Raw genomic sequence first — 12371 nt, 5'->3', positions numbered from 1 at the left:
GGCATGTTTGGAGCCATATGGACCTCTGATCACCACTGATGCTGCCCAAGTGCAAGCGCCTGGTCAGTGCCATTGCGGGGTCTGAACTGCCGCTAGGCTCACATCACCCCAGAATGGGGCTGAGCTTGGTGACAGAGCACGCATTTTCATGTTTTCTTCCTGGTTCAGTTGTCAGCATCTCCCGTTAAAAGGCTCAGGTAGCAAGAGACAGGAAAAACCAATGCCTGAACGCTTGAAAAACCACTGCCAATCAACACAGACAAATGGATAAATCATCTGACTTCTGTGAGTTCAGAAGGAAATGTACAGGGGAGATCATAGGAGACATTGGTAGGACTGGGAAAGCAGAAAAGTGGAGGGGCTGGGAAATAAGCGTGGTGGCATGGAGATCTAGGTACTTGGAAGACAGTTGGTGAATCATACAGACTCCAGCAGAACCTGGATCTTTGCTTGGCGACAGTCACCCTGACCTGGAAGCACCTAATGGTAGGCCATGCCTCCTGGTGACCAGCACTTTGAGCAGGGTTGGTGGATCTAGGCCGGAATTTGGGAAGATAATCTAGGCCAGCACCAAAGGTAGGCATGGCTGGGCATGTGCTGAGAGCCCCCTGAAATGTCTCCTCCCTTTCACTGTTGCCGTCTGCTTGTTCCGCTGCCTCTCCCTCTGGTGCAGACAGTGGAGGTGCTGAGCAGGAGCAGCAGGAGCTGCCCCTGCCAATTTACTCACTGGTTTTCTTTGTCTGCCCAGCGAGCAGGTGGTGGCAGTGCTGAGAGAAAGGATGAGGAGCGACCACAGCTGGTGGCCACGGCGGCGAAAAGGTTGGCTCACTGAGGGAGGCCTATTGAGGGTGTCTTGCCCAAGGGCCCTCCAAAGCCTGGAGCCCAGACTAAGGATACACCCTGTCAGCCTTCTCCCTGTTGCCCCAGGGGCTGTGCACAAGGCAGAAGAGTATAGATGGGAAGGTCCCTGTGCTGAGGCCTGGTTGCTCCTGGCAGCCAGCTCTTGCAAGGTGTTCTCCCTCTCTGGCAAGCCCCTTCTTTCGGGGATGAGTGCTCTTGTTTCTCTGATCTCTCCAGTGCTCTTTCATTCCTGCATTTCTCAAGATGAATTGTTAGGGCCTCTGTATTTGAGTGATTTATTATGTCCAATAAATATATTTCTGGGCCAGGAATGTCATGCCTTTGCTCATGGCACCACGTCATGCTCTTCTTTTTAAACCTTGCATGGCTAGGCTGTCCTTTCCCCGTGACTCGCCCCATGCAGCCTGTGGGCCCTCCCTCTCCAGGCCAGTTCATGCACTAGAGGGATGCATTATGCAAGGACTGGCCTGTGGGCCGGAGCAGAGGAGAGGTGAATGGAAGGAGGCTGCCCAGCCGTTTCCCTTCTGAAAGTTTCCCCTCAGGCCCTGACTCCAGCCTGCTCTGTCACTTGAGTTCTAATGGGATGGGGGAGATACGGGGACCCTATAATTTCCCAGAGTCTGGTGAAAGAACACCCTGAGAAGTTCTTGGGCTTTGTTAGTTACACTGAAAAGCTGTCCGCAAGGGGTAAGCTTAAGCAGGTTAAAGGATTAAGCGGCCTCTCTGGGCACCCACCTGTCCTCTCTTGCTTAAAGCTCCGACATTGGCGGAAAGAATGGTGGAAGGCTGCCTCTCTTGCTGTTGAGGCTACGATTGTAAACGCAAGCAGGGTGGCTGGGATAGCGTGCAGGCTCCCCTCTCATCCCATGCCAAGCTCTGCATCTGTTCGTCCAACGTTTCCATTCTAAATTGTGTAACCCTTGAAATTTCATCTATATGGAAAGCTGATTGTGTACTTCCATCAGTTTGCACATGTACGTGTATGTTAATTATGTTCTTTTGACCTTTCTGACTCAATTATCGCAGCGATCCCATCTGCAGTTACACTGTAAACTGTCCTGTAAACTGAAAATAAAATTTCTGGGCCAAGAAAAGCTGAATCTGCAACCTATCTAAATTATGCATATTAAGGGCATGTGGCTGCCCTGGACCCTCCAGACTTGGAGGGCAAAGGATGTCCTGTCGGGGGCGGGAGGAGTGTGGAGGTGCTGCTTCTTCCCTACTTCCACACTTCTCGCTTCTGTACTTCTCCCACCCTACAAAAGACAGAGGCAGCCAATTTGAGCTGCCCATGTCTTTCGTCCCTGTTTGTGAGGAGGAGGGGCTGGGACACCAGCTGGGACACTCGCCTCGTTCATCCCCAGTGCCATCTCTGAATTCTCACGTGCAGGTCTGGAGCTGCAGCTGGCATAGGAACGATCATGCCAGGGCGCTGTGTGGGCAGGGTCCCAGCTCCAACCTATCCTATGGCTGCCTAAGCAGTGCCTGGTGGCTGTAGGCTTGTGCCCTAAGATGGGGGAGCTGGATAGAAAGACATTTTCTCCTCCTTTCGCAATAGTAGAGCCAGGTTCCGAATCAGCTGATTGACTCAAGATTAAGGGGAGATCAAGGGAAAGACTTCTTCACATAATCTATATTTAAACTATGGAATTCAGATCCACACGATGTGCTGGCAGCCACCATTTTGGGTGGCTTTAAAAGAGGACTGGACAAATTCATGGGGGATAAAGCTACCAGTCTTGATGGCTATATGCGACCTCCACTGTTGGAGGCAGGATGCCTAAGTATGCCAGTTGCTGGGGAGCATGGGCGGGAACGTGCTGTTGCATCCATGTCTTAGTTTTGGGTTTCCTGTAGGCAGCTGATTGGCACTGTGTGAACAGAATGCTGGGCTAGATGGAGCCTTGATCCGATCCAGCATGGATGTTCTGTTGTCTCTCCAGCCAGCATGATTAATGGCCAGCCATTATGGAAGTTGTACTCCAAAACTTCTGGAGGGCACCAAATTGCCTATCCATGGGTTGGAAGCATTTTTGAAAGTGTTAAGACCCTCAGGTAGCTGCAGCTGACCCCTAAGTGTGTGGATGTCGTGTTTTTCGCATAGGGTTGCAGAACAGACTGAGAGCTGCCCAGTGCCCTGAGGATCACAGCTGTGGAACAGCCCCAGTGTGAATCCATGGCTGTCTTGATTCCCTCTGCACTGTGGCTGGTAGGCCTATTCAGACCAGGTTGCCCTTACATGGTAAGGGAGCAGCAGGAATGCCTTTGCTGGCTCAGCCCCCATTCCCCTTTGCTGGCCCTGAATATCCTCCACATGTGGGGGGTTTCCTGCCTGTCATGCATTCACATTCATCCATCTGCCATCCCGCCCCATCCCATCCCACATCTTAGCTGTCTTTCAAGGTTGCTTACAGTAAACGAATAATCCAGGCATATTAATAACATATCAAATAGGAACACGTTTAAATAAAGTCAGTTTCAATGGGAAAAAACTAAGCAAAGTAATGAAATCCTAATTGCTACATAGGAAACCCTGCATGATAAGTGTTCTGAATTAACATGGAGTTCCTTTGCACATCCGGCAAGTTCTCCATTGTGGACCTTTTCCAATACACAGAAGGTTGTGGCCCAGATGGATGTGGCCTCTGCTATCCCATTGCATGGCTCTGATTATTTCAGGCTGCAAATGCCTACATGAGGTGTGTGTCAGACCGTTCTAACTCTGAAACATGGGATGGTCGCTCGGTGTGTGTGTAAGATATCGACTCACTTCTTCACGCATTGGGAATCTCACACATCATAATCGTAGCATTCTATAGGAGATGGCTCCCAGGACAGGAAGTGCTTTGGCTTTCAATAAATAAGGAAGATGCACCACAATATTCTATTCCTTTACCAGGATTTGTTTTTCAAGGAACTTGCTAGCAAAGCACTTTAGGGACTCTGAACAGTTCCCAGAATGGTAGAATTGCCAATAGCCAAAGGCGTTTCCCTTCCTGTTTCATGCTATTCTTCTTCATCCCACCCACTTCACATCTGCACTATCCAGCTGGACCGATTGCATTTACAGTTTGCTGTTGGGGGTGACAGAAGCTATTATCCATCTCCTATGAACAAAAATAAGAGAGTGATTTGTTTCAGGGCTTCAAATAGTCTGCAAAATTCCACACCGGAGATGGACTTTCTTGCATGCTAGTCAAGGAATATCTCTGTGTCCATGGTTCAAATGAGGGCCAAAGAGTAATTTAATTATGTTTCTCCTTGGCAGCACAGATTATTTAGATATACATCATTATTCCTCCATATCTTGAAGACTACTTATTGTTTGGTGTCAGTAAGACTTAATAGTTTCTTGTCACATGTTTATTTTCCCCTTTTGTGGCCCTTTCTGTATAATTAACAGCCACAACATGAGTTCTTTGCGTGTGAGAGAGCATGCTGGGAGAGGAAGGCAACCAAGATGGACAGGAGTGTGGAAAAGAAGTCCTGTGAAGGAAGGTGGAAGGAACTGGGCATGTTTAACCTGGAGAAGAGAAGAATGAGTGGGAGCGTGATAGCACTGAAAGTTTATCACATGGGAAATGGCCAGATCTGTTATCTGCTGCCCCAGAGACCAGGGTCTGCATCTAAGGAGCTCTAAGGTATAAGAGGGTAGATTCCAGTTGGACTTTAGGAGGAATCACCTTAATGGTAAGAGAATTCTGAGAAAGGAACCAGTGACTTCAGGCGTTGGCCTCTGCTTTGTTGAGGGTCTGATGTAGAGATTGCACAGAGATTGGGGATGCCTGCATCCAGCAGGAAGCTGGACCAGTTTGCCCACTGGACTGTCTTTATCCCCTTGTTTCTACAGTTCCCCACCGTGTTGCTGGTGTCTTGGGTGGGGGGGTTGTTTAAAAGAGACACAGAATTGGGCCCATGAATAGAGCTGCTGCACATAGTTCCTCCGTCCCCCTGGAGCTTAGTGCACCTCTCCCTTCCTCTCACGAAGACCCAAATCAGGTGGCTGGGTGGGAAAATGCAGAATACGGTGGCATTATGATCCGTGGTATGTTTTATTACAATCGATGAAGGAGGAGCTGGGAGCAGCGCTTTATGTCTAGCGTGGTCCTAAAATTTAGCAGATGCACCACACACACACACACACACACACACACACACACCCCTATATGACACACACGGGAAGTTGTAAATAAAAGGAAAAGGTTTTGCATCTGTTGATGTTTAGCAAATCCATTCCCACGCTTCCACTAACGTTGTTGTACTCTTAATTTTACTATGCACCCCAGGACACAGACCCTTCGAGTAAGAGCTACCACACTCTCCTTGGTTTTGTGCTTGTGGCCGGGGCCCAGAAGTCTACCCACAGATCATGGGAGTGGGGACTTCAATACAGGGACCAACATAATGCTTCCTGGGAGTTTCTGTGGGCTTGGGAGTTCGGGGAGGGGGGTTCTTTCAGTCACTTGGAGTATGCGTGCACCCGTGACGCATGGCTTGGCGAGCTAGCCTGAGTTGTGGGGGGAGGGCCAGGTAACTTCACCTCGCATTGTCAATCAAGAGGTGAGAAATGGCGATAAAAAACCAGGCGTGGCATATGCAACGTGTAAAGGACAGTGTGTGCTGTATGATACCAAGTGTCTTTGAAATGAATGTACAGCTGGAATGCAAGTATTTTCACCTTGGTAATGGAAAATCGGATTTGCTTTTGAAATTGTAAATGTTCCACCAAGGAGCAACTATGTGTTAAACATCAAGGAGGAGCCACGTCTCCCAAACCACGGAGCGGCTGTCCTGGTCTAGATGCAGAACCTCCATAGCCTGGTCCTGCATTCTTGAATCATTACCAGGATCTGAGGTTCAACTCTGTCAACGTACCCCCCCCCCCTTGCATCCTTTAGGAAAGCAGCTCTAGAATGTTTTACACATTGCAACTAGAATGTACAATTGCAAACAAGGAAATCATAACAAAATCTGGTTTAAAAATGCATGGCATATTTCTCAGCCACAAAAGTCGGGCATGCATCACAGAAAAGCTGACCATGTACAGCTCCACGTGGCATTTTAGTCACTCCAGATTACAACTTTAAAATACTGATGATCAATACGTACGGTTATCATTTCTTGTTTGTATGAGAAGCAGCAGTCTTATTAGATTTGTTATTCAAAGGGAATTCTTGGTCATGCCATTAAAAAGCTCGCCTACCTTTTAGCTCATGTGTCTTTCCCCATTTGTTCAATGGGCTCCTGACAGGTGAAAACAAAGAGCAGAAGAGCAGGACTCATTGTTTACCATCTTTCAAGGTACAATATGGATGGTTGTCCGGAGAGTCAGGTTGGTCCTTTAAATGGCTTTTTGGGAGAGCAAAGCACATCCTGGGATCAATTAAGCTAGCGGATTGTAAGGTTCAGACCTGGAATATGACCTGAAGGCCCAAGAGGTACACCTAAGGAAGTTGACCCTATGTAGAAGACTGGATGGAAGGCCCTCTGGAAGTTTCTTTGAGCGTCTCATATAACACACTTGCTCTGAGGCCCTTTGGCCAATGGCGGTGAAAAGGTGCGTATCGGCCTTTTGGCTGATTCAGACTCCTGGTGGTAAGGCCAACTCTCAGGCGGTTGGCGCTTTTAAGCGGTGGTGTGGTGGTAGACGCCGAACCTCAGTGCTCCTTGCGGCAGTCCCCACAGCCGCCCCCAGGGGAGAGGCCAGCACTGTGGGCAGCAGTGCTGATCCACATGAGCAAGAAACTAGTCTGAGGACTGCTCGTCTTCACGAGGAGCCGGTCTCTTGCAAAGAGAAAGGGCCTTCTCTGGATCTTAAAGACCAAGCCTGAGAAAGCCATTTCCCCTCAGCCACTGTGAGGATTGCACCTTGTCTCAGAGGCAGCAGGGGGGACTGGGGGGGGGCACTTTCTCCTGCTGATTCACATGTTCTGGAAGCCCTGACTCTCCAGCACAGCACTGCTCTTCATGGGCAAACTGGACTTTGCATGATCTCCTTGCTAAGATGGCAGCATCGTGAAGGAGGAGGCGTCTGCTATTCCAGCATTACTCTCAGCGGTCCCATCCTTGCAAGCCATAGGCGATGAGCCAAGCGCACAGACAATGCTGTCTTCTTTGACCACACATAACGAAGGGGCTGGTGTCAAGGGTTGGCACGTTTGGGCACCTGACAAGGGCCCACAGCCCAGCGGGGGGGCCCTGCAGTTGCTGCTCTTCAGCACTGCAGCCTCCCCGCTCCTCTGATCCTGCCTGTCACTCTGACCCAGAGAGCAGTGGTGGGAAAAGGTGGAGCAGCAGGTGCCACAGCCTCTTGCCCCTGGCCTGCGAGTGGGAAGGAGGAGGAGGGGCAGGAGAAGCCAGTGAGAGCCGTGGCGATGAGGCCAGCTCATGGAGGGAAGAGGCCCATTGAAGGGCTCCTTGCCCCGGGGCCCTCCAAGGCCTGCAGCCTGCACTGCAGGGGTGTTGTGATGGGTATTTCCCCCTTTGTGCCTCACTCTCAGGGTACCTGACACTGAAAGATACTTCATGCATTAAAAAAATAAATAAATCCTTGAACACAAGCAAAGCACAGCACAGCACAAATGATTTTTAAAACTTCGCACGGTACATGATTTGCTCTTACAAACACTAACAAGATCTACCTTGCATTGGCCAGGAGAAAAAAATGAAATTAAATGGGTGCCCTTTTCAGGAAGCTACTGATCGTGTAAGCTTTTTCTAATTGAGGGGAGTATGTGAGCCCCATGCCAGAGGTGGGAGCATGAATCTTCCACTAATGCTGCTTTGAACAAACCATGTTCTGAGATAAGGTTTAGTAAGCATCTCCCATGATTACAGCCTGTTCTTCCTCTGATGAAGTCAGGGTGGTCGAGGTCTTTTCTTCTGGATGGCCCACTTTATCCTCTCCATTGCTCTGTTAAGGTAGGTTAGGCTGAGTGAACTTCAGCGACCTTCACAGCTCAGTGGGGCTTCGGCTTAAGGGGGGTTGCCACCTCTGGGGTAGGGGGCACAGGTATTTTGCAGACACAGCAGTCTGTGTGGCAGGGCTGCCGGAGGAGAGCTCTCCAAGCAAACGTTTGTCCAGTCCAGCCCAGTTTGACAAGCGAGAACCGTGAGAAGACAGCCAAGGCCTTGAAGTTGTCCATCAGCCACAAGCACCAGGTCAACAGAGCAGGCGGAGCAGGTAAACAAGCTCCCCTGGTCATGTATACCCGCCTATGTTAAGATATATTCTATTTCTAATTAAAGCAATATTTGTACATGTGCGCCTCTGTATCTCAATTATGAAAGGCACATTCATGCACTTCTAGGCACTGTACTGTGGCGATGCGTTTCCTCTCTGTCGGTGATGCAGAGGTGGCGGCCCCACCGCTCTGCCGAACGCCATGCAGGACAAACGGGGAAGTGACGCTTAAGCAAGAAACGGCGCAACCTCAGCAAGATCCCGAACCCAGACGTCCCCCTTGCCAGTCCCTGCTGCATGTTCTCCCCGTAGCGCATGCTGGAATCATGAGTGCATCACGAGGGAAAGAGTACTCCTAGCTCCTAATGGGGGGCAATTTTTCATTTCCTGTAACTCCACTCTTTTGGATGGAAAGATTCATCACATTTAATGGTATTAAGAGGGGAAATGACCCAAATAACTTTGACTTTTGATAAAACAGGGCATTCATTCATTCATAGAATCACGATCAGGCAGCAATGACGTGACAACCCCAGACAACCACAGACTCGAGGAATTCTCGAAAGAGGTCTCCGTTGCAAAGGAACAGATGGCAAAAGGGCAACCAGGACAATCCCGTGCAGATAAACAATTGCTATGCCCCCATCTGACTTCCTGGCAAATGAGCCTGAGGATGCGGTCCGGCGTAATTCTGTGGTGGGGAAACTGAGGGGAGCGGTTTCTCCAGCTTGGTGCCTTCGCCACGTTTTGGGCCACAGCTCCTGCCACCAGCAGCCAGCAGGGCCAACTTGGGGGGGGGGGGCACCGTGTGGGAGAGGCTTGCCTAGAATACTGTGGAACACACAGTCCAGCTCTCAGCCCCCCACCCGATTCCTGAGATGTTTCAGAGGGGATAAATGTTTCTGATGTGTTCTGGTGACACTCTATTTATATTTGATTTTTAAAAATTCACCCTGTCTTTCAACCTCACAATGAACTTATTTATTAGATTTATATCCCTCACGTTTTCCTTTAAAGACCTCAAAGTGGCTTACATCATTCTCCTCTTCCTGCTCTTAATCTTATCCCTGCAACAACAGCCCTGCGAGGTAGGTTGGGCTGGGAGTCTGACTGGCCTAAAGTCTCCCAGTTGGCTCCATGGCTGAGGGGGGCTTGAACCCAGGATGCCTGAGTCCCTGTCCTATGCTCTTCACCGCTACACCACAAAATGTTTGTGGTGGCCCTCCTGATGTTTGTGGACAACACTCCCCATCAGTCCCAGCCACTGCTGAGGGATCATGTGACCTGGAGGTCAGAACACCTGGTGGGCTGCAAGGTGCCCACCCCTGTTGCAGTGGAAGCTTGGCTGGGAGAGCGTGGCAGGCCCAAAGCCCCCGAGGGCCACAGGCGGCCATGCTGCGGTCTGAGGGGGGAGCGCCTGGCCTGGGCCGCAAGCCTGGAGCCAAGTGTGGGCAGCGCTTTGCTGGAGCGCCTCTTGCTGCCCTGCAAGCCCCGGAGGCCATTTGAGCAAGTCTCAGAGGGAGCAAGAACGGCTGGGCCGTCCAGGCGAGGCCAAGGGGGGGCTTCCTTCCTCCCAGCCCCGCGGCAATGTGGGAAGTTTGCCCCATTTTGCAGCGCCCTCTGCAGCACCAGTGAATCGCCCGGGGCGCAGGGCGAGAGGATCGCCGCAGTGTCTGATCAAAGCTGTGAAATGCGGAGACGTCAGTTTTCAGCTCAGTATGGATAACCGTCCGTCTTTTATTCAGTCATAAATCTTGGCAGAGAGCGAGCGAGCATAATGGGAGCACCTGCCCTGGGGGCTGCAGGCCCTTCTCCAACACTAGAGGCCTTCGGGAGGCAGCTGGGTAGCCATCTGAGAAAGATGATTTCACCCAATGTCCTGCACTAAGCAGTGGGCTCTCTGGCCCCTGTGATTCTGTAATAATAGCTTTCTCAGCTATAACTTTGGCTACTTGGCAGTATAGAAATAATTGAAACATTTATTTTTAAAATTAAATTAAATTAATTAATTTATTAAAAGCTTTTGTATGCCATCCTATTCAAAATCTCAGGAATGTTGCCTCCTTCCACTTTAAGACAAGGTTTTTTTTTTTGCACTGTTTATTTTTTTAAATGTCTGTTTGTTTGTATGGGGTGACCTGGAGGGGGTACTAATCATTAGATTGCATTTGAGATGTTTTCAGTGAGAAATTTCCCAGCTTTGTCTCCTGCAAAATTAAAAAACTCCACAAAATTATTTCCAGTTTTTCATGTATAAATAAAAATAAAAACAAGTCCAAGCAGGTTTTGTGCAGATTTGTGCCCTATGGCCCTTGGCCTCAACTCTTTCCAGGGCCTTGGAACACTCCTGGTGGGGGTCCTTGCCGAGAAGGGTGACGGCCAGGTTGCCACCAGGTGCTAATCCACAGCTGAGCTTTGCCACTCCTGGCAGCTCCTCCAATGCCTCCAGTAATCAAGCTGCTCTGTATTGGAAGACGAACGTGACTAGGTAAACTCAATCATGGCTTTATCTGCTGAGAAAAAGACCTTGAATGTGGCTTTGCAACTAAGCAGCCAGGGCAGAACTAACACAGGAGCAGTATGTGTGTGCAGGTGTCGAGATCCGAGACAGCTTCAGGGCTCCCCCTGCTGGCAGTCCTGGTGGTTGCAGGATTACTGCCCCAGTCTCCTGCAGTTGCCAGGGCCCTTGTGAGCACCACCTGCAAGCCCCGGGGAAGAAGCTATACAAGAACTGGCTCTCCCCTCCAGAAGTTGCTTTGGGAATGGTGGTCTTCTGACTTGCTGGAGTGTTCTGTGTTTGTTGGACGCTGTTCCTGGAATCTGCTTGTGATCCTGCTCCTGGCCTCTGCTGGGCTTCCTGCTCCTTGCCTGCTCCTTCTCCTGCTCCTGCCCTCAGATACCAGCTCCCCTTGGCATTGTCTCCTTGGTTTCGTGACTCCTGGCTTGTTTGACCACACTTGTCGCTTGGACTGACTCTGCCTTGCTCTCCTACTCCTGGCATTGACTCTGGGCTGCTTGAGTATGATTTAGATTGTACCTTATTGATTTATTTATACATGTATATAGGCTGCCTATAACTGCTGAAGCCTTCCTAGGTGGCTTAAACTACACAAAACATATTAACAAAATAGAACACATTAAAGCAAAAGGAATTAAAACAGGGGTCTGAAACTCACCAGCTGAATTTTCCTAGGGAGGGAGTTCCAAAGATGGGGAGCAGCAGTGGAAAAGGCCCTTCTCCTAGTTGCCACCCCTCTCATCTCCCTGAGGGGTGGTCCTCACAGAAGGTCCTCCTGAACTGAACTAAGCGGGGTAGGTATATATGGGTGCAGACGGTCCTTTAGATAGCTGGTCTCCAAGCCGTTTAGGGCTTTACATGCCAATGCAAGCACCTTGAATTGGGCCCAGGCCACAACTGGTGGCCAGTGAAGTTCCTTCAGAGCTTGTGTTATATGGGCCACCACGTCCTGCATGCCGACACCAGGCAGGGGTGTGGGCGAAAACCAATTTGTGCTGGGGATGCATTGCATTTCCTCAGCTTGGCTCCCCAGGACTTTCTCTATCTGCCTCATGCCAGGCATTTGTGCGAGAAGCGAGTTCAAGCAGAGTGCAGCTTCCGCACATGTGACATGTAGACTTCACATACTTTGCGCAAGGAATCATGTAATTTTCCTAGTTTCCACAAGGAGTTATACCCTTCGCATATTTTGAGCAAAGAACTCTGCATACTCTGCAAGAAGACGCCACTCGTGTTCCAAGCGCTGGCCAACTCGCTCTCAGTGTGGCTTGCTTCCTAGCCGGGGCTGAGCATGGAAAAGATGTCGGGCGAGCATAAGAGAGCTGGGTTCTGGCCCAATCTTTGCCTCCTGGTGGCCAGGGCACCACTCAGCATCCTGGCCACCACATCCTGCAGTAGCAGCAGCTTTCAGTCTAAGTGCAGAGGAGTTTCTGCAGAAAGAGTGTAGCGGTCAAAAGAGCACAAAATGGCCACCTGTACAGACTGCTGGGGTTGGTCTCTTCCTGCCCAGAAAAAGTTCTACATGGCATTCCAGCCAAGTACCACAAGAAGCGCCTTTCCATGGAGGGTGCTGGGACACTTAGCAGCTCCGCACTTAACAGTTGCTGTTTCACGGGCCCAAGGGTTGCCAGGGGATCAGCACGAACGAGGATCGGGCAAAAGACAGAGGAGACCAGTGCGGTCAAGGGCCCAGGCAACCAGCTTCCGTGGTGCCACCAGGTCTTGTCCCACAGTCTTTATTCCAGGGGACAGTCACAGAATCAGTCAAGGCAGCCTGGGTTGAGGAAGGCCTGTTACCTTTTACATTGC

The sequence above is a fragment of the Varanus komodoensis genome, unplaced genomic scaffold (assembly GCF_004798865.1).
Source record: "Varanus komodoensis strain SLA01 unplaced genomic scaffold, ASM479886v1 scaffold2, whole genome shotgun sequence".
Classification (NCBI taxonomy): Eukaryota; Metazoa; Chordata; class Lepidosauria; order Squamata; family Varanidae; genus Varanus; species Varanus komodoensis.
Note: the sequence above shows the minus strand (reverse complement) of the source record.